Consider the following 20,371-nt stretch of genomic DNA (forward strand, 5'->3'; position numbering starts at 1 on the left):
TTTGTCGACATTTGCAACCTTTGTAGTTTCTGCTGATCCTCACTGTATCTTTTGTCAGCTTGTACAGGAAAGGTAAGACCTCGGTGGTGGGGGCAATGGAGCGTAAGGCCACCACGCATGTGGGCAGTTGGCTGAGCCTGAGCTGCGTCCCCAGCCCCGCGAAGGTGTACTCCGTTTGCTTATCCACTCTTTACCTTTTAAGTGTCTCTCTGCATCCTCAATCTGTTCCTGTTCTGGAATATGCTTAAAGTAGCACATGTCTTCAGGTGTTTGTGCGTAAAGCCTCTGTGACACCATGCTCTATATTCTCTGTATCAGGTTGGTACCTCCAGGTTCCGTGGCCGAGGCGATGGGGAACGAGAATAGCGCCCCACCTGCTGCAGGAGCATGGCCCGATCTGCAGCACAAGAAGCGAAATGCCACTGCCGAGCTGGGCAGGGACCGCCCAGGGGTAATTTTTTTTAACCAACTTACCATGATGTAGTCTGAATCTGATACTCCCTCAGATCCAAATTAATTGACTCAACTATCTGTAGATACGGATGTATCTAGATGTGTTTTAGCTCTAGATACTATTGCCTCCATCCCAAAGCTTTGGGCTTATATTATTTTTAGAAAGTCAAACTATACCATGTTTGACTAAGCTTTTACCAAAAATCAGTAACATGCAAAATACAAAATTAATATCATTAAATAGATAATAAAATATATTTTCCTACAGTATCTACACAATATTATATTTGTTGATAGAATGTTCTAAAATTTTGGTCAAACTTTGCTTGTTTTGATTTCTCAAAAATAAATAAGGCTTAAGCTTTTGGATGGTGGTAGTACATTCATATCTAGACAAAGCTGAGTTAACTAGTTTTTTGTCTGTCCATAGCTAGTGTTCACGCTGCAAAAGGCTAAGAGCATCCACTATATGCATCAGTCTATCTCATACAGTAATTCAATATCACTGCTGAGGTCTGCCTTTTGTTTTGCTATTCATATGCAGACTGAAACTTTAGGGCCTTTACTCAAAAGGAAGATCAAAACTGCGGCTGATCAGGCTGCCAGTATGTTGATGCCGCCCCCATCTTCTAAATGCCTCTACAAGCACAAGGCCACACGCCAAATTTGGGTGGTGATCTTTTAATGAATATGGTATATTTTCTTAATCCACAAAACATGCCTTGATTTTTCTCTGTTTATTGTCGGTTTTTTCTATGCTTGCCAAAAGTTTACAACAACAACAACAACCAAGCCTTTCAGTCCCAAACAAGTTGGGGTAGGCTAGAGTTGAAACCCATAAGATCTCGAAGCCAAAAGTTTAGAAACACCAAATTTGTTTGCTTACAATCATCATACAGTAATGTTCATCTACTCCAGTTCCCCTAACCCAACAAAAAATGATGTTAATTATGATTTTTAGATTAAAAGAGCACCATTAGGTGCTGTTAATTACGACTTTGAGATTAAAATGTCATTTGCAATTGTTAATTACAATTTTGAGACAAATGGTTAGTTTAACCTCGATCTCTTCTGCTCTCCATTTATCCCAACCGAACAAAAATTTAACCATTCCATTCCTCTGAAATGGAACCATTCCATTCCATTCCACGCTGTTTCAGAACCGAACACACCCTTGCATTGTTGTGAACTGTTGTCCATACACGGCCATACCCTTCCACTTACATCCGGCACTATATGCATCGATCTGTCTCACAGTCATTCAATATCACCGCTGAGATCTGTTCCCATTCTTATGCAGGCTGAAACTGCTGCGCCTTTACTCAAGTGGATGCAAAATGAGGCTAATGAGGCTGCTGTGAGGACGATGGTGCCGGCACCATCTTCCGAAAACCTCTACAAGCACGAGGCCATGGGCCAGCTGGGTGGTGACCTTTTAATGAATCTGGTATATTTTCTTAATCCACATACATGATTTCATTATTATCTGTTTAATTACTATTGGCTTTGTCTAATGCTTACCAAAAGTTTAGAAACACTGCGTTTGCTTACAATCATCATACACTAATTTTTCACTTTTCAGTCTGTCTCATCCAGTATATAAACTGTTGATTTCCATTGGCTTCTTTTGTAATCATTTGCATTGTTGTCGACTGTTCTCTATGCACAACCCTATTCTTCCACTTACACCCGCACTATTTGCATCAGTCTATCTCATAGATATATTAAATATCAATTATGAGTTCTGTTTCTATACAAATGCAGGATGAAACTTCGTGCCTCTACTCAAATGGATAAAAAATGATACCGATGAGGTTGCCGTGAAGACGATGGTGCCGCCACCATCTTCTGAAAACCTCCTCAAGCACAAGGCCACGGGCCAGCTGGGTGGTACCCTTTTCAGTAAGCAGGTATATTTTCTTAATCCTCATACATGATTTGATTTTTGTCTGTTTATTGCCGGCTTTGTCTAATGCTTACCAATAGTTCAGAAACACACACACCTATTCTTACACTTACATCCAGCACTATATGCATCAGTGTCTCATAGATTCATTTTATATATCACTGCTGATGTCTGTTGCTCTTCAATTTTCATATGCAGACTGAAACTGCTAACCCTTCATTGGTCAAAAGGATTGCAAGCTGCCGCTGATGAGGCATCTGCAGAGGCTGCCACCAAGTTCTTGTCGGCCCCACCTTCCTGGATGCTTATATAAGCTCAAGTCCAAGGACCAGCCGGGCCGTAACCATCCAAGGGTTCGGGTATATTTTCTTAAGCCACATATACATGCCATGATTTATGTCTGATATTATCACCGGCTCTGTCTAATGCTTTTTGGAATTCGGAAACACCAAATTAGCATGCTTATATTCATCATACACTAATTTTTCACTGTTCAGTTTGTAACATAGTGTTATGCACTCGCTTGTCAACATTTGCATTGCTCTGAACTATGCACTTTACACAACCTAATTCTTCCACTTACATTCAGCGCTACGCACCAGTAGTACCTCCCATGTTTCCTTCACCATCCCGATGCCGAGCTTGCGGGAATATGGCGGGCCCATGTACATACCCCGCATATAACACCTCCTATGGCTCTATCTACCTTTCTAGTAGCTCCTTCACAGAGTTACAGGTATGTATTCTCAGTGGTTTAGCATGAATTGGCATATAGTAAAGTCTTGTTTTTAGTCTTCCTGCTTCTTACATTTGTATCAATTTTCACATGCAGACTGTACCTTGTGAACTTCGTCCAATGATTAACCAGATGTGTCCGCATGAAGGGTCTTTCACTATGCATGGCAATGGCAAATTGATGAACACCTACACGGTCTATGAGGTGTATGTCTACAAGACGCAGGCCATCACATATTTGTATGGACATGATTGGAGAAAGTTTGCTTTTGACTACGGTCTGAAGAAGGGCGACGAGCTGAGGATCAGAAACTCAAACGGGCAGATATACGTAACTGCTTACAGAGTTGGAGACACTTCCAAATATATAATATGTAACTTTTTCTACTCATATCTTTTGATAACTGTTCTGAGCAGTTGTTCTAAACCATTCCCTCTGTTCTAGCTTGCTGGGTTTAACATGATCAAAGCTACGAGATCCCCGATGGAACATGAGCGGATGTCACAAAGGGCAACCACACCAAAGCACCGGCACCGGCTTCCCACTCTCCCGCATCAGCACCGGTTCTGTACCAGCTCCGTTTACTGCATCTACCCGGCAGGCCCCTACATCGGCATTGGTTCTGTAGAGGCCCCATATATTACACCTGCCCCGGCGGGGCTCGCATCAGCCTTTGGTTCCTCTAGCTGCACCGTTTATCGCACCTGCCCAACGATCTCCTGCATCGCACCGGTTCCTCTAGAGGCACCGTTTCGCACCTGCCCAGCGGTCTCCTGCATCAGCACCAGCTCGTGTACCAGCCCAGATCCTGCACCTGCCCTGCCGGATCACCGAGGTCTCAGCTCATTGCTGTGGCCACAGTGTGGTGACCAGGACGCATCTGAAGGCTATGTTCGTGAGTATATGACAACATAACTGCTCTTATCTTGATGTCTTCTCTGCTCAAAGTCTCACATGGTTCAGTGCATTGGTGCCATTGACTAATTTTTGGTGGTATCTCTTGCTTTGAATCAGAAATTGCCTAAAAGTATCTCCAAGGATCTCAATGCTGGCCAAAGGGGCAAGATATCCCTCGTCATGGAGAGTGAAGGTCTCACCGTGGAGGGACGGTACTCCGTCAGTCCCACAGATGGCCGCTTGGCTGTTACTTCCAGGTGGAAAAAGTTCATTGACGGTGCCAAACTTCGCATTGGATCAAAGTTGAAGGTCAAGATCTTTCGATGCCGCTGTGACATGCTGGTCATAAAGTTCGTGGTTGTCTAGTTCTGTTGCCCCATGAGCCCTTAGCAAATGCATTTGTAGTTATACTTATATAAGGTTATCTTATCTCGAATCGCTAATTAATTGTATGGGTGGTAAAACTACGGCAAGCTTTTGCTCTTAGCAAGTATGTATGTATGATCAGCTATTATGATAACTAATGTTTGTGTTCATCTTAATTTGCATTTCCGTTTTAGAAAAAAACTTAATTTCTATTTTGGCTGACCTGTTAGAGAACTATCAGATTGAACCCACAACATGATTCAAATAGATTCATTACACCGAGCCACATGTCTTGACCTTGCTATACACTACTTCCATTAATCAGTGCAAGAAGGCTTACCTGAGCTGCTCGAACCATGGCAGATTCGAATCCACCTTATCTATCTAGAAATACAACCTTTGCAGAAAGAGATTTGCAGTATGGGGAGGCTGACATTGGGGACCCATGAGCCAGCAGCGTCGTCAACGTTTTAAAGGTGGCAGGAGATCGAAAGAAAAAATAAGCCAAAAATCAGTTGGTAAACAAATTCAAGAAAAGAAACATTTACCTTTCTGAGAGGATGACATGCGGGACCCATGAGGCAGCAGCATCCTCAACTATTTCAAGGCGGCAGGGGATCAAAAGAAAAAAGGAAATAGCCAGAATTTAATTAGGGTCAAAAATAAATCCATCAAAGGAAACTTTTATTGTTCGTAGAGGATGACATGTGGGACCGACTTGCCAGCTGCGTCGTCATCGTTTCAAAGGGGGCAGGGGATCAAAAGAAAAAGGCAAATAGCCAGAAATTAGGGGAAAAAATAAATCCAACAAAGGAAACTTTTATTGTTCATAGAGGATGACATGCGGGACCCATGAGCCAGCAGCTTCCTCAACGTTTCAAAGTCGGCATGAGATTGAAAGAAAAAGGCAAGTGACATAATATCAGGAGCCAAAAATAATCCAAGAAAAGAAACTTTATTGTACATAGAGGATGACATGCGGGTCCCATTTTGTAGCAGCGGTCTCAACGCTTCCAAGGCGGCACAGGACCGAAAGAAAAATGAAGTAGCCAGAAATCAGGGTGTGAAAAAAAATCCAAGAAAAGAAAGATTTCAATTGGGCTGTATCACGGACATCCGGGCCTTCGAACTATCCTCGCCGGGCCTTTTGACTCGTACAATTTCAGCCCACTCCAAAACAGGAAAGGTCGGATTTTTCTCAAAAAAAAACAGGAAAGTCCTATGCTTCGCAAAAACAAAAAACAAGGAGATTCAACATATAAGTTTGTTTATGTAGATATAAAGATTTAATTTATCCGTTTGCAATAGCTCAGAGCAAAATACAACATTTATTGTCTACAAAATAAAATATCACATGTTTCTTGTACGGGGAGGCTGACATCGGGGACCCATGAGCGAGCAGCGTCGTCAACGTTTCAAAGGCGGCAGGGGATCGAAAATAAAAAAAGCCAAAAATCAGTTGGTAAAAAAATACAAGAAAAGAAAACATTTATCGTTCTGAGAGGATGACATGCGGGACCCATGAGGCAGCAGCATCCTCAACGTTTCAAAGTCGGCATGAGATCGAAAGAAAAAGCCAAGTGACATAATATCATGGGCCAAAAATAATCCAAGAAAAGAAACTTTATTGTACATAGAGGATGACATGCGGGTCCCATTTTGTAGCAGCGGTCTCAACGTTTCAAAGGCGGCAGGGGAGCAAAAGAAAAATGAGGCAGCACCATTATCAACAATTCAAAGACGGCAGAGCATCCAAAGAAAAAAAGGAAATAGCCAGAAATTAATTAGGGGTCAAAAATAAATCCACCAAAGGAAACTTTTATTGTTCATAGAGGATGACATGTGGGACCGACCTGCCAACAGCGTCCTCATCGTTTCAAAGGGGGCAGGGGATCAAAAGAAAAAGACAAATAGCCAGAAATTAGGGGTCAAAAATAACTCCAAGAAAGGAAACTTTTATTGTTCGTAGAGGATGACATGCGGGACCCATGAGCCAGCAGCTTACTCAACGTTTCAAAGGTGGCATGAGATCGAAAGAAAAAGGCAAGTGACCAAATATCAGGAGCCAAAAATAATCCAAGATTTATTGTACATAGAGGATGACATGTGGGTCCCATTTTGCAGCAGCGGTCTCAATGTTTGTAATGCGGCTTGAGATCAAAAGAAAAAGAAAGTAGCTAGTAATTAGGGGGTGAAAAAAAATCCAAGAAAAGAAAGTTGATGGACATAGAGGATGACATGCAGGTCCCTTGAGCCAACAGCTTACTCAACGTTTCAAAGGGGGCAGGGGATCAAAAGAAAAAGGCAAGCCAAAAATCAGAGGGTGAAAAAAAATCCAACAAAGGAAACTTTTATAACACATAGAGGATGACATGCGGGTCCCATGAGCCAGCAGGTTCCTCAACGTTTCAAATGTGGCATGAGATCGAAAGAAAAAGGCAAGTGACCAAATATGAGGTGCCAAAAAAAACTCCAAGAAAAGAAAGTTGATTGCTCATAGAGGATGACATGCGGGTCCCATTTAGCTGCAGCGGTCTCAGCATTTGAGAGGCGGCAGGGGATCGAAAGAAAAAGGCAAGTGACCAAATATCAGGAGCCAAAAATAATTCAAGAAAAGAAAGTTTTATAGTCCATAGAGGATGACATGCGGGTCCCATTTAGCAGCAGCGGTATCACCGTTTGAGATGCGGCAGGGGATCGAAAGAAAAAGGCAAGTGACCAAATATGAGGTGCCAAAAAAAAATCCAAGAAAAGAAAGTTTTATAGTACATAGAGGATGACATGCGGGTCCCATTTAGCAGCAGCGGTATCACCGTTTGAGAGGCGGCAGGGGATCGAAAGAAAAAGGCAAGTGACGAAATATGAGGTGCCAAAAAAATCCAAGAAAAGAAATTTTATAGTACATAGAGGATGACATGCGGGTCCCATTTAGCAGCAGCGGTATCACCGTTTGAGAGGCGGCAGGGGATCAAAAAAAAAGGCAAGTGACCAAATATGAGGTGCCAAAAAAAACTCCAAGAAAAGAAAGTTGATTGCACATAGAGGATGACATGCGGGTCCCATTTAGCAGCAGCGGTCTCAACGTTTCCAAGGCGGCAAGGGATCAAAAGAAAAAGGAAGTAGCCAGAAATCAGGGGGTCAAAAAAATCCAAGAATAGAAAGAATTTTGGTTCATAGAGGATGACATGCGGGACCCATGATCCTGCATCGTAAACGGCTCGATCGGAGAACGTTGAACGAGATGGCGCGATCTAGAAAAAAAACAATGCCAGAGAGGCTGCCATCTGGGCCCTACATCCCTCGGCGGTGCGGATTTGCGTTGACTCGGCCGGTGAACCCGAGATTTCGAGATGCACCACGTCCCGGACCACCATACGCGACGTTTTGGCCGCTTTCGTCGGGCTAGGTGGCCTCAAAAACGAGAAAAAAAAAGTTTTGACATGCACCACGGAGGGACCCAAAATCGTCGGCCATGGTACACCAGCAACCACGGCACGACTTCAACTTCGTCGGCCATGGCAACTTTTCTTGTAGTGAAAGCAACCAATGTGGTCTTAAGAGCTTTGGCATAACCTAACTCTTTGACCGAATATGTGAGCCTGAACAAATGAACTTGGCAGCACAATCAAACTTCGCTTAGTAATTAGCGAACCAATCATACTAAGAATGACACAAATGTCATTGGATTTCGAAGCAATAAGAATTGCTAAGAATCTCGGATAGCCACATCAATAAGTACAACCCAACATTCCCAAGCACTGACAACTCGAAGGAAGGGCGAGTAAAGATATGTAAGAACATCACTTCATCTATAAGGCCATGATACAAAGCACGATCTCATGATATAGAAGAGGGTGATACTCTAAGGTAGAATAGAACAGAAGCTAACGAGGCCTCTTAATCTGGGGATTACAACACTTTGACCAAGTCCAAGAAATGGACAAGGTACTGGAGTTTGTTTCTCCTGACATACCGAAGTGGAATGTCTTGATGAACCACAAGAGTAATATACACTGGAGAACACCAATGCACATTTACAACTTTGTTGATAACTAGCAGACAAAGGTCAGAAAGCAACTAAAGAGGAGGAACATGATGAGGATCAGAGTTCCTAAGATGTAGATGCACAAGATAACACTTCGTCAAACTTATGCTGAGGAAGGAGGTGTGGCAGAGTCACAGACATAGATGTGGGACTCTCAAAGAGCACTCTTATCGTGATCCATTTGGTTCAATGAAAGAACCTCTGTGATAGCTAGTGGAAGGGAAAGATCTTTATTGCCGCAGTTCAACACGACAATAACCACAAGCTTGAAGGCTAGATTGATTTGGATTTAGCCATCCCGATGCAATGTTTGAACATTAACACCAGTGTTCAATGGAATGGATCGTGGGTGAAAGGCCAGCTTCATGTACTAAGATTCATTAGAATCCAGCACAATCGGGGACCTTCGGTTCAAGTCCAAGGGTTAAAAACCGAGAAAGGAGTAACTACTAAATGAGTGACACAGAGGACACTACGATGTAGTAATCACAGTATAGCTTCTAGAAGCAATGCATAGCTTCCGAAGTACCCAACAAAATAAAAAGGAGGCATACAAGGCGAAAGGAAACCTCGATGCCTAGAACAGAATTTCGTGGAACCCACAAAATAGAGAGATCATGATGGAAAGGGATCTCTCTGTTGAAACAAAATAAAACAAAGAGGAAGCAAAAAAAACACACGACTCTAGAGAACTCTGCACTAGGTCAACTGGTTTAGAGACGACATGCCCTTGAGGCACCTAAGTTGGAAAGACTAGAAGATATAGAAAAACTTTCAAATCAACACCAGGTAAGGCACCTTAGAATTAGAGCGATACCAGATAAGGAGTAAAAAGAAGCCTACTCAGATTTTCGCAAATACTATTTAGCTTTCAAATAGTTTTCACAAACACTAGACTCAACATCGACCAGTAGAAAGGGTTTCCTACAGGCAGTCCTGCTCTGATACCAAAACCTGTGGCACCCCCGGGATCAGGGTTAGACAAATACCAGATCTTCGTGTGACATAAGCCTAACCTAGAGCTCGAGAGACTACAGTGAGAGAATCGGTAACACAACAGTGACTCTACGACTCGAAAAGTAATATAAGCTCATAACTGAGCGAAGAACCAAAGAATTACAAGCAGAGGCCACTGACCTGACATACATCAATCAACGGAAGCGAAGTTATGCTATTAGACATAGCAAGATAGAAAAAGGCCTAAGAGGCCAGGAGCATAACGGCGACGTCCCAGCCCATAGATTCCAGGCTGCCACCTGGGAACCCCAAGCTACTCATCGATGTCGACTAGAAACCACCATCTGTTGGAGCAACTTCTTCTGAAACAAAAGCATGCAAAGCTGAGTACAGGGACTCAGCAAGACTTAGTACAACCTTTTAGCAAAGCGGGTATGCGGGCTTTCTGTGGAGCTTCTTTTGCGTAAAGCCAGTTTTCCTTTAATAAACAAGAGGGAGAAGAAGCTCGACTACTCAGAACCTTTAAAAGGGGATAAGAGAGCGACATCTCTATCTCTATAGATCATCATATTGTATCCACCAATCTTCATCATCTCGAACCACTATCCTCGGATTACCCCCTCAATACCCGGAGAAGGTATCCGTAAACACACATTGGTTACCAAGTTTTACGATCAGGTTCAAGTTGTCTATGATCACAGAATCCATTCCCAAGTTGTCCGTAACCGTGGACATGGCTTTTCGAAAAGATTTAACCCTGCAGGGGTGCACAACTTTACCCACACGTGCCAACCGATTCTTAGTGCCAGAACATTAGCTCTCTTCCTTGGAGAGCCGACAGAGAGTGGTTGACCACGACCTTTACCTTGCTGTCGCCGAGACCATGAGTCACGCGCTAAGGATTGTTCCGCCGTAACGGGTCAAGTCCCGAAGTCGGTCCTTAACAATGTGAGGCGAGGTGGGTTTCACCAGGGACTCTAACCCCAGCCACCACGGCCACGCTTACCTACCTGTTATGTACCTTTTCCCCCAAAGCAGAATGCAATGCATATGTCCAGATAACGCGCAAACTATGTGACTCATGGAATCTACTAGGCAAGTTAGTGAGTTGAGAGGGTACCATAATAGGGCCTCGTGTGGTTGTACGCTCGGTCTTGGTTCAAGAGGCGAGAACTCGGTTCCTAGGGTCGGCAGAAACGAAACAACCCACCACATCCCAATGTGGCCTCTCGTCTGAGCCTTTAATCATGTTTAACAACATCTCTACACTTACCACGTCAACCTATCATGCTAGATTCATTTCCTTGTATGGCTCCAGTCCGAAGACCGGAGTAGTAGCATAACAAACTAAGCATGGCTAAGCATAAAGAGATAAAGGCTCTAGCGACGCACACCTGCCCAACCTAGTTATGCTAGGAGCAGTGGATCAGGTATTTGAGGCTACAAGGGTGGAACATGCAATAGATAGGATAACTCTACCTATCGATAAAAGACAGTTGAATCATATGCAATATGTAGGAACCAGAGTAAAAGCATTTGTAAAACTTGTATGAACCAGGCTAGGGCTTGCCTTTGTCCCTGACAAACCGAAGTGGATCTTCGATAATCCTGTACTTGACTTGTTTGTCGGTGGGAAATTCTTGACCTTCGTTGTTGTCGATCTTCGTCGTCTCAGACTCGTGCTCTATTGATCGCGAAGAAGCAAATACTAGAAATAAAGAAATAACAATCAATACATGGCATCGATGCAATGCGCATACAATGATGATGATATGGCATGTGAAAGTTATTGAAACTAACCCTATTGCATCATTGTCAAATTAAATGGAATTTCGAATGCATAAAACATTGCATTTCGATGACTTCCATAAAGTGGTATTTCGTTATTCTAACAAAATTGTTAATTGAAGTTGCTTAACTATGCATGATGATAGCATAAGTAGATAGGTTTCATTTTTCTGAACATTTTGACATATTACACATATTTTTATGATTTAAAATGGAAAAGATATTGAATTTACGAATTTTATACAATTTCAGAAATGAATTACAGAAAAAGGAAAAGGAAGGCTGACGTCATAATGACGTCAGCATGACGCCATCATGGACTGGACCCTCAGGTCGACCACGGCCTCGTCGATTTAGCGCGCGAGGGAGCTAGTGGGCGGGCGCGTTCGACAGAGGGGACCGAGGCGAGCGAGTTGGTGGTGGCGCCGCCCGCCAATGGTCACCGGAGACACGCCGGTGTCCATGTCCAGCGGCGGCGCGGGGAGATGCGTGGTGCGGGGGCGGTACAGGAGGAAAGGGAGAGGGCCGAGGGGCGCCGGAGAACGGCCAGCTCACCAGCAACGCAGGGGAGGTGACGGCGAGGCGAATGGAGGCCGGGCGGCGGAGCAATCGATGGCGAGGTGGTCGCCGGCAATGGTCGGAAATGGCGATGGCGGCGGCGATTCATGATGACCCGGGCCGATTCCTTTTGCAGGGTTGGAGAGGGCGAAGAGGCGCTTCTAATGGTGCCGGCGGCGTGTCCGGGGGATGGGCGTAGCGGCGGCGCAAGGCGGCGGCCGACGGCGTCTGTGAGGGTAGGGTTTGGTTCGGGGTGAGGAGAGTGAGAGGGAGGGACAAGAGAGGGCGCTCCAGGGAGATGATAATAGAGAGGGAGAGGCGTGCGGGGCTCGGTTGGTCTCCTCGTCCGACAGCGCCGAGCAGGAGGTGGCCGTGCGGGGCACAGCAAGCCTCCACGCAGTTGGTTCCATCGTGGTGAAGAAGACAAAGACAACTCTGTAAAAAGCCCCCTGCATTTGAGGGTTTTCCTGAAAACTTTAGAACAGGCTTTAAAACTACTCCGTATAGTATTTTGCTATTTCAACTCTTCTGCAAAACCAAAATAACTCCAAACTTTATGTAAAATATTCAGTGGCCTTTCTATTTGTATTTAAGAGACCAACTATTTTCGGTTTGAGGTTTCAAACATTTGAATACATTTCAAATAGAGGTAGAACTTTGGAGTTTAGGGTTTCCACTTCACTTTTAAAATGCAAATTTTTCCTAATGCATATTAGATGATGCTCATGATGCACAAACAAATCTAATTAGGGTTTAGCAAAATAGGGATGTTACAGTCACCACAGGGGAGGAGCGTCATTTAAATAAAACTAAAATAAATAGACACTCCTTCATGGTATGAGAATGATTGGAAGGCACCCGAGGATTCGGTTAGCCGTGGTTTGTGAAAGCAAAGTTTGGAAGGAGTGTCAACCAAAAATAAAACTTTATGGGAGCCGCTCTTCGAGAGTTTGTCTGGCAAGGGGGTTAGAGTACCCGCTACCATTCGTTGACAACAACAAACACCTCTCAAAATGTTACTTTTATGCTCTTTATATGATTTCAAAACTGAAAAAGCTCTAGCACATGATTTAATCCCTGCTTCCCTCTGCGAAGGGCCTGTCTTTTACTTTATGTTGAGTCAGTAAACCTATTTCCCTCCATCTTATGCAAGCATTTGAGTTGTTGTGATCAAACCATCTATATTGTGATTTACTTCATCATGTCTTCTACTCTTCCTTGTTTAGTACAAGTTTTATCTGAATGAATATAGCTTTGAAAGTTATCAATGATTATGAGGGGATTATTATGATTAAGTATGCAAGTTGTGCCAGATAAACTTTAACATAATCTGTTCACTGACCAAGAACGAAGTTTGCCATCACCAATTATGATTTCTTATGCACCTTTATTTGTGATTACCCTCTACTTGTATCAAGTTGAATTATATGAGGAAGTTGTTCACTAGAATGTCTTGTGTGAATTAACATGATGCTTCTTGTCTGTATTTTATTTATCGACTCTTCACTCCATAAACATGTGGTCCTGTTTACCGAGTTCAGTTTCGCTCGGGGACAAGCGAAGTCTAAGCTTGGGGGGAGTTGATACATCCATTGGGCATCACTATTTTATATCATAATTTATTGTTATTCATTGATATATTTCGTATTTGGAGATGATACTTATGTTATTTCATCTATTTTGCATGTTTCATGATTATTGGAGGATCGCGCACCGGAGTCAGGATTCTGCTGGAAAAAGCGTCGTCAGAAGGCAATATTTCGGAAGATCAACAATTGACAGAAATTATATGAAAAATCCTATTTTTCCAGAAGACGAAGGGAGCCAAAAGGGGGAGCCGAGGAGGGCCGCCATGGGCCCACCTCACAGGCCGGCGCGGGCCCATGCCTGGCCGCGCCGCCATGTGAGGAGGGGGCCCACAGCCCCCTCTGGCCTCCTCTCCTTCACGTACATCTTCGTCCCGAAAACCTAAGCTCCAGAGGATAGTCGCGAAGAGTCACAGCCGCCTCTGCGGGGCGGAAAACACTAGAGAGAAAAGAGCTCTCCGGCAGGCTGAAATCTGCCGGGGAAATTCCCTCCCGGAGGGGGAAATCGACGCCATCGTCACCGTCATCGAGCTGGACATCATCTCCATCACCATCATCATCATCTCCATCATCATCACCGCCGTCTCCACCGCTGCACATCGTCACCGCTGTAAAAATTTGGGTTGGATCTTGATTGTTTGATAGGGGAAACTCTCCCAGTATTGATTTCTACTTGTTATTGATGCTATTGAGTGAAACCATTGAACCAAGGTTTATGTTCAGATTGTTATTCATCATCATATCATCTCTGATCATGTTCCATATGATGTCTCGTGAGTAGTTCGTTTAGTTCTTGAGGACATGGGTGAAGTCTAAATGTTAGTAGTGAATTATGGTTGAGTGATATTCAATGTTATGATATTTAAGTTGTGGTGTTATTCTTCTAGTGGTGTCATGTGAACATCGACTACATGATACTTCACCTTTATGGGCCTAGGGGAATACATCTTGTACTCGTTTGCCAATTGCGGGGTTGCCGGAGTGACAGAAACCTGAACTCCCGTTGGTATATCGATACATGAGGGATAGCAGGATCTCAGAGTTTAAGGCTGTGGTTAGATTTATCTTAATTACTTTCTTGTAGTTGCGGATGCTTGCAAGGGGTATAATCACAAGTATGTATTAGTCCTAGGAAGGGCGGTGCATTAGCATAGGTTCACCCACACAACACTTATCAAAACAATGAAGATTAATTAGCTATATGAAGCGAAAGCACTAGACTAAATTCCCATGTGTCCTCAAGAACGTTTGGTCATTATAAGTAAACAAACCGGCTTGTCCTTTGTGCTAAAAAGGATTGGGCCACTCGCTGCAATTATTTCTCTCGCACTTTACTTACTCGTACTTTATTCAACAGCTACATCAAAAACCCCTGAATACTTGTCTTTGAGCATTTACAGTGAATCCTTCATCGAAACTACTTGTTAACACCTTCTGCTCCTAGTTGAGTTCGACACTCTTACTTATTGAAAATACTACGATACACCCCCTATACTTGTGGGTCATCAAGTGGTAGGTGGATGAGTGAGTGGGGGCAGGTGGGGCCCTCACCACAGGGCGGCGCGCCCCCCATGCTGGCCGCGCCGGCACATGGGGTGCAGCCCTGGGGTGCCCCACTGGTCAGCCCCAGGCACTCCCAGGTTGCAATTTAAAAACTAGGACCAGTGGTATAATTTTTGTAAATTTTTGAAAACTTCAAAAAATGCATATTTCGGGGTGTTAAAATAATTGTTTCAGGGCAGAAAAAGATTTTCAAAATTTTAAACAACTAAGCATCTTGTAAAACAAGTAGTACTACTGAAAGTAAAACAAGTGTGGAGAAAGAAAGAAATGTGGTTTAGCTCTTCCATGCATTTAAAATGTACTTGTTAACAAGGTTGATCAAGTCTTGCCACCAAATAAATTTTACATGACATAAGAAGAAATAAACCTCAAATCAATCATGTTACCTTATATTGTATTGATATGGATCCAATCATAATATTTTGATATCCTTCCTTAGGCTCATATATAGGACAATCAATAACTCCCACTTTGATAGATCTCAAATTAGAAATTGTATTAACTCCATATACTTTATCAATCTTCTTAGGAAAATAAACAGTATGCTCCTTGTCATCAACATTGAAAGTAACTTTTCCTTTATTGCAATCAATAACAGCCCCTGCAGTATTAAGAAAAGGTCTTCCAAGAATAATAGACATATTATCATCTTCAGGCATTTCCAACACAACAAAATCCGTTAATATTAAGCAATTATTAGCAACTTGAACAGGAACATCCTCACATATACCAATAGGAATAGCAGTAGATTTATCAGCCATTTGCAAAGATATATCAGTTGGTATCAACTTATCTAAATAAAGTCTCTTGTAAAGAAAAAAGGCATAACACTAACTCCTTCTCCCAAATCACATAGAGCAGTTCTAACATAATTATTCTTGATGGAACAAGGGATAGTCGGTATACCAGGGTCTCCCAGCTTCTTTGGAACCTTGCCATTGAAAGAGTAATTAGCAAGCATAGTGGAAATCTCCTCATTAGGAATTTTCCTTTTGTTAGAGACAATATCTTTCATATACTTTGAATAAGGAGGCAATTTAATAGCATCAGTCAAAGGGATTTGCAAGAACAAAGGTTTCATCCAATCAAAAAATTTATTATAGTGTTCTTCCTCCTTTGATTTTAGTTTCGTAACAGGAAAAGGCATTTGCTTTTGAACCCAAGGTTCTCTTTCACTACCATGTTTCTTAGCAATGAAATCCTCTCTAGTGTACTTTTTATTTTTAGCATGCTTTTCAGGTTCATCTTCAACCTCTTCTTTATCAGAAACATCATTCTTATCATTATCTTTATCATGTTCATTACCACTTTCAGTTTCAGCATCAAAAATAGAAATACTATTAGGATCATTAGCAGGTTCAGAAGATTCTACAACAGTTTTATGTTTCTTCTTCTTTTTCTTAGAAGATGCACTAGTTTCTTTAGTTCGTTGAGAATCTTGTTCAACTCTTTTGGGATGCCCCTTGATGTCTACGCACGCTTCTATTCCTGTAGACAGTGTTGGGCCTCCAAGAGCAGAGGTTTGTAGAACAGCAGCAAGTTTCCCTTAAGTGAATCACCCAAGGTTTATCGAACTCAGGGAGGTAGAGGTCAAAGATATCCCTCTCAAGCAACCCTGCAATTATGATACAAGAAGTCTTTTGTGTACCCAACACACCTAATACACTTGTCAGATGTATAGGTGCACTAGTTCAGCAAAGAGATAGTAAGATGCAAGTGATATGGATGAATATGAGTGGTAATAACAATCTGAAATAAATATGGCAGCAAGTAAACATGCAGTAGAACAATAAATAAACGGTGATTCGATATTTGGAAACAAGGCCTAGGGATCATACTTTCACTAGTGGACACTCTCAACAATGATCACATAAATAAATAACTTCTCTTCACTTGTGCTACTTTCTCACACTCTCTTGTTGGATAACAAACACCATTCATTATGTAGGGCTATAAAAGCACACCTCAAGCCGGAGTAAACAAGCTCCACAACGTCCGGAGTTCATATTAAAGTAACCTCTAGAGTGCATAATAGACCGTTGCAATTTAGACCGAGTACTATCATAGCATACAAACTGTCAACAATAGCTATGAAAGGGGGAATAGATCGCATCAATACTATCATAGTAATAGTTAACTTCATAATCTACAAGAGATTACAATCATAACCTACGCCAAGTACTACATGATGCACACACTGTCAACATTACATCATGGAGGAGGAATAGACTACTTTAATAACATCACTAGAGTAGCACATAGATTAATAGTGATACAAAGCTCATGATCACATAAAGATCACACAATGGGAGAGAGATGAACCACATAGCTACCGGTAGAGTCCTCAGCCTCGGTGGAGAACTACTCCCTCCTCATCATGGGAGACAGCAACGGCGATGAAGATGGCGGTGGTGTTGATGGAGATGACTCCGGGGGCAATTCCCCGTCCCGGCGGCGTGCCGGAACAGAGACTTCTGTCCCCCGAAACGAAGTTTCGCGATGGCGGCGGCGTCCCTGGAGTCTTTCTGGAGTTTCGTCAATTGGTGTAGGGTTTTCACGTCACGAGAGATTATATAGGCGAAGAGGCGGAGTCGGGGGAGGCACGAGGGCTCCACCCCACAGGCCGGCGCGGGCCCCTCCTTGGCTGCACCGCCCTATGGTGTGGGCGCCTCATGGCCCCACTTCGTATCTCCTTCGGTCTTCTGGTCCGTCTCGGTGAAATAAGATGTTTGGCTTTTGTTTCGTCGAATTCCGAGAATATTGCCCGAACATCCTTTCTGGAACCAAAAACAGCAGAAAACAGGAACTGGCACTTTGGCATATTGTTAATAGGTCAATCCGGGAAAATGCATAAAATCATTATAAAGTGTGAGCAAAACATGTAGGTATTGTCATAAAACTAGCATGGAACATAAAAAATTATAGATACGTTGGAGACGTATCAAGCATCCCCAAGCTTAGTTCCTACTCGCCCTCGAGTAGGTAAACGATAAAAAGAATAATTTTTGTAGTGACATGCTACTTACATAATCTTGATCATACTATTGCAAAGCATATGAGATGAATGAAGTGACTCAAGGCAACGATCTATAGTTTGCTAATCAAATAGATAACATATAGCAAAACTTTTCATGAATAGTACTTTCAAGACAAGCATCAAAAAGTCTTGCATAAGAGTTAACTCATAAAGCAATAAATTCAAAGTAAAAGGCATTGAAGCAACACAAAGGAAGATTTAAGTTTCAGCAGTTGCTTTCAACTTTCAACATGTATATCTCATGGATAATTGTCAACACAAAGTAATATGATGAGTGCAAATAAGCAAGTATGTAAGAACCAATGCACAGTTGACATAAGTGTTTGCTTCTAAGATAGAAAGAAGTAGGTAAACTGACTCAACATAAAAGTAAAAGAAAGGCCCTTCGCAGAGGGAAGCATGGATTGCTATTTTTGTGCTAGAGCTTTTTATTTTGAAAACATAGAAACAATTTTGTCAACGATAGTAATAATTCATATGTGTTATGCATAAGACATCCTATAAGTTGCAAGCCTCATGCATAGAATACCAATAGTGCTCGCACCTTGTCCTAATTAGCTCGGATTTCCATGTATTATCATTGCATTACATATGTTTCAACCAAGTGTCACAAAGGGGTACCTCTATGTCACCTGTACGAAGGTCCAAGGAGATAGATCGCATTTGATTTCTCGTTTTTGATAGATCTCAACTTGAGGACATCCATACCGGGACAACATAGAAAACAGATAATGGACTCCTCTTTAATGCTTAAGCATTCAACAACAGATAATACTCTCATAAGAGATTGTGGATTGATGTCCAAACTGAAATTTCCACCATGATACATGGCTTTGGTTGGCGGCCCAATGTTCTTCTCTAACGATATGCATACTCAAACCATTCAATCATGAAAAATCACCCTTACTTCAGACAAGACGAACATGCATAGAAACTCACATGATATTCAACAAAGGTATGATAGTTGATGGCATCCCCAGAAACATGGTTACCGCTCAACAAGCAACTTATAAGAAATAAGATACATAAGCTACATATTCTTTACCACAATAGTTTTTAAGCTATTTTCCCATGAGCTATATATTGCGAAGACAAGGAATGAAATTTTAAAGGTAGCACTCAAGCAATTTACTTTGGAATGGCAGAGAAATACCACATAGTAGGTAGGTATGGTGGACACAAATGGCATAGGTTTTGGCTCAAGGTTTTGGATGCACGAGAAGGATTCCCTCTCAGTACAAGGCTTTGGCTAGCAAGGTTGTTTGAAGAAAACACAAGTATGAACCGGTACAGTAAAACTTACATAAGAATATATTGCAAGCATTATAAGACTCTACACTGTCTTCCTTGTTGTTCAAACACTTTTACCAGAAAATATCTAGACTTTAGAGAGACCAATCATGCAAACCAAATTTCAACAAGCTCTACGATAGTTCTCCACTAATAGGTTTAAACTACATGATGCAGGAGCTTGAACATGATCTACTTGAGAGCTCAAAACAATTGCCAAGTATCAAATTATTCAAGACCATATACCAATTACCACATGAAGCATTTTCTGTTTCCAACCAAATAGCAATAAATGCAGTAGCTTTTAACTTTTGCCATGAACATTAAAAGTAAAACTAAGAACACTAGTGTTCAAATGAAAAAGCGGAGCGTGTCTCTCTCCCACACAAGCATGACAGGATCTGATTTATTCAGAGAACTAAGATAACAAAATGAAAATAAAAGCATACAGACGCTCCAAGTAAAGCACATAAGATGTGACGGAATAAAAATATTGTTTCACTAGAGGTGACCTGATAAGTTGTTGATGAAGAAGGGGATGCCTTGGGCATCCCCAAGCTTAGATGCTTGAGTCTTCTTGAAATATGCAGGGATGAACCACGGGGGCATCCCCAAGTTTAGACTTTTCACTCTTCTTGATCATATTATATCATCCTCCTCTCTTGACCCTTGAAAACTTCCTTCACACCAAACTTCTCATAGACTTCCTTAGAGGGGTTAGTACTCAAAAAACTTTAATCCACTTTGGTCCTGTAGTGACACGTTGCAAGAACTCAATAAAACATTAGCTACAGCTCTCCAAGTCTAGAAAGCCTTCCTTAAAGTCCACAAGAGACAATGCAAAAATAGAGACAGAATCTATCAAAACAGAACAGCCAGTAAAGACGAATTTTTAAGAGGTACTTCCGTTGCTCAAATCAGAAAACTCAAAACTAATGAAAGTTGCGTACAGATCTGAGGAACACGCATGAAAATTGGCAGATTTTTCTGAGTTACCTACAGAGAGACCTACTCAAATTCGTGATAGATAAAAATCTGTTTCTGCGCAGAAATCCAAATCTAGCATCAACCTTCTATTAGAGACTTTACTTGGCACAACATTGCAATAAAATAAAGATAAGGAGAGGTTGCTACAGTAGTAACAACTTCCAAGACACAACAAAACAGTAGCAAAAATAAAAACATGGGT

The sequence above is a fragment of the Lolium perenne genome, chromosome 3 (genome assembly GCF_019359855.2).
Source record: "Lolium perenne isolate Kyuss_39 chromosome 3, Kyuss_2.0, whole genome shotgun sequence".
Lineage (NCBI taxonomy): Eukaryota > Viridiplantae > Streptophyta > Magnoliopsida > Poales > Poaceae > Lolium > Lolium perenne.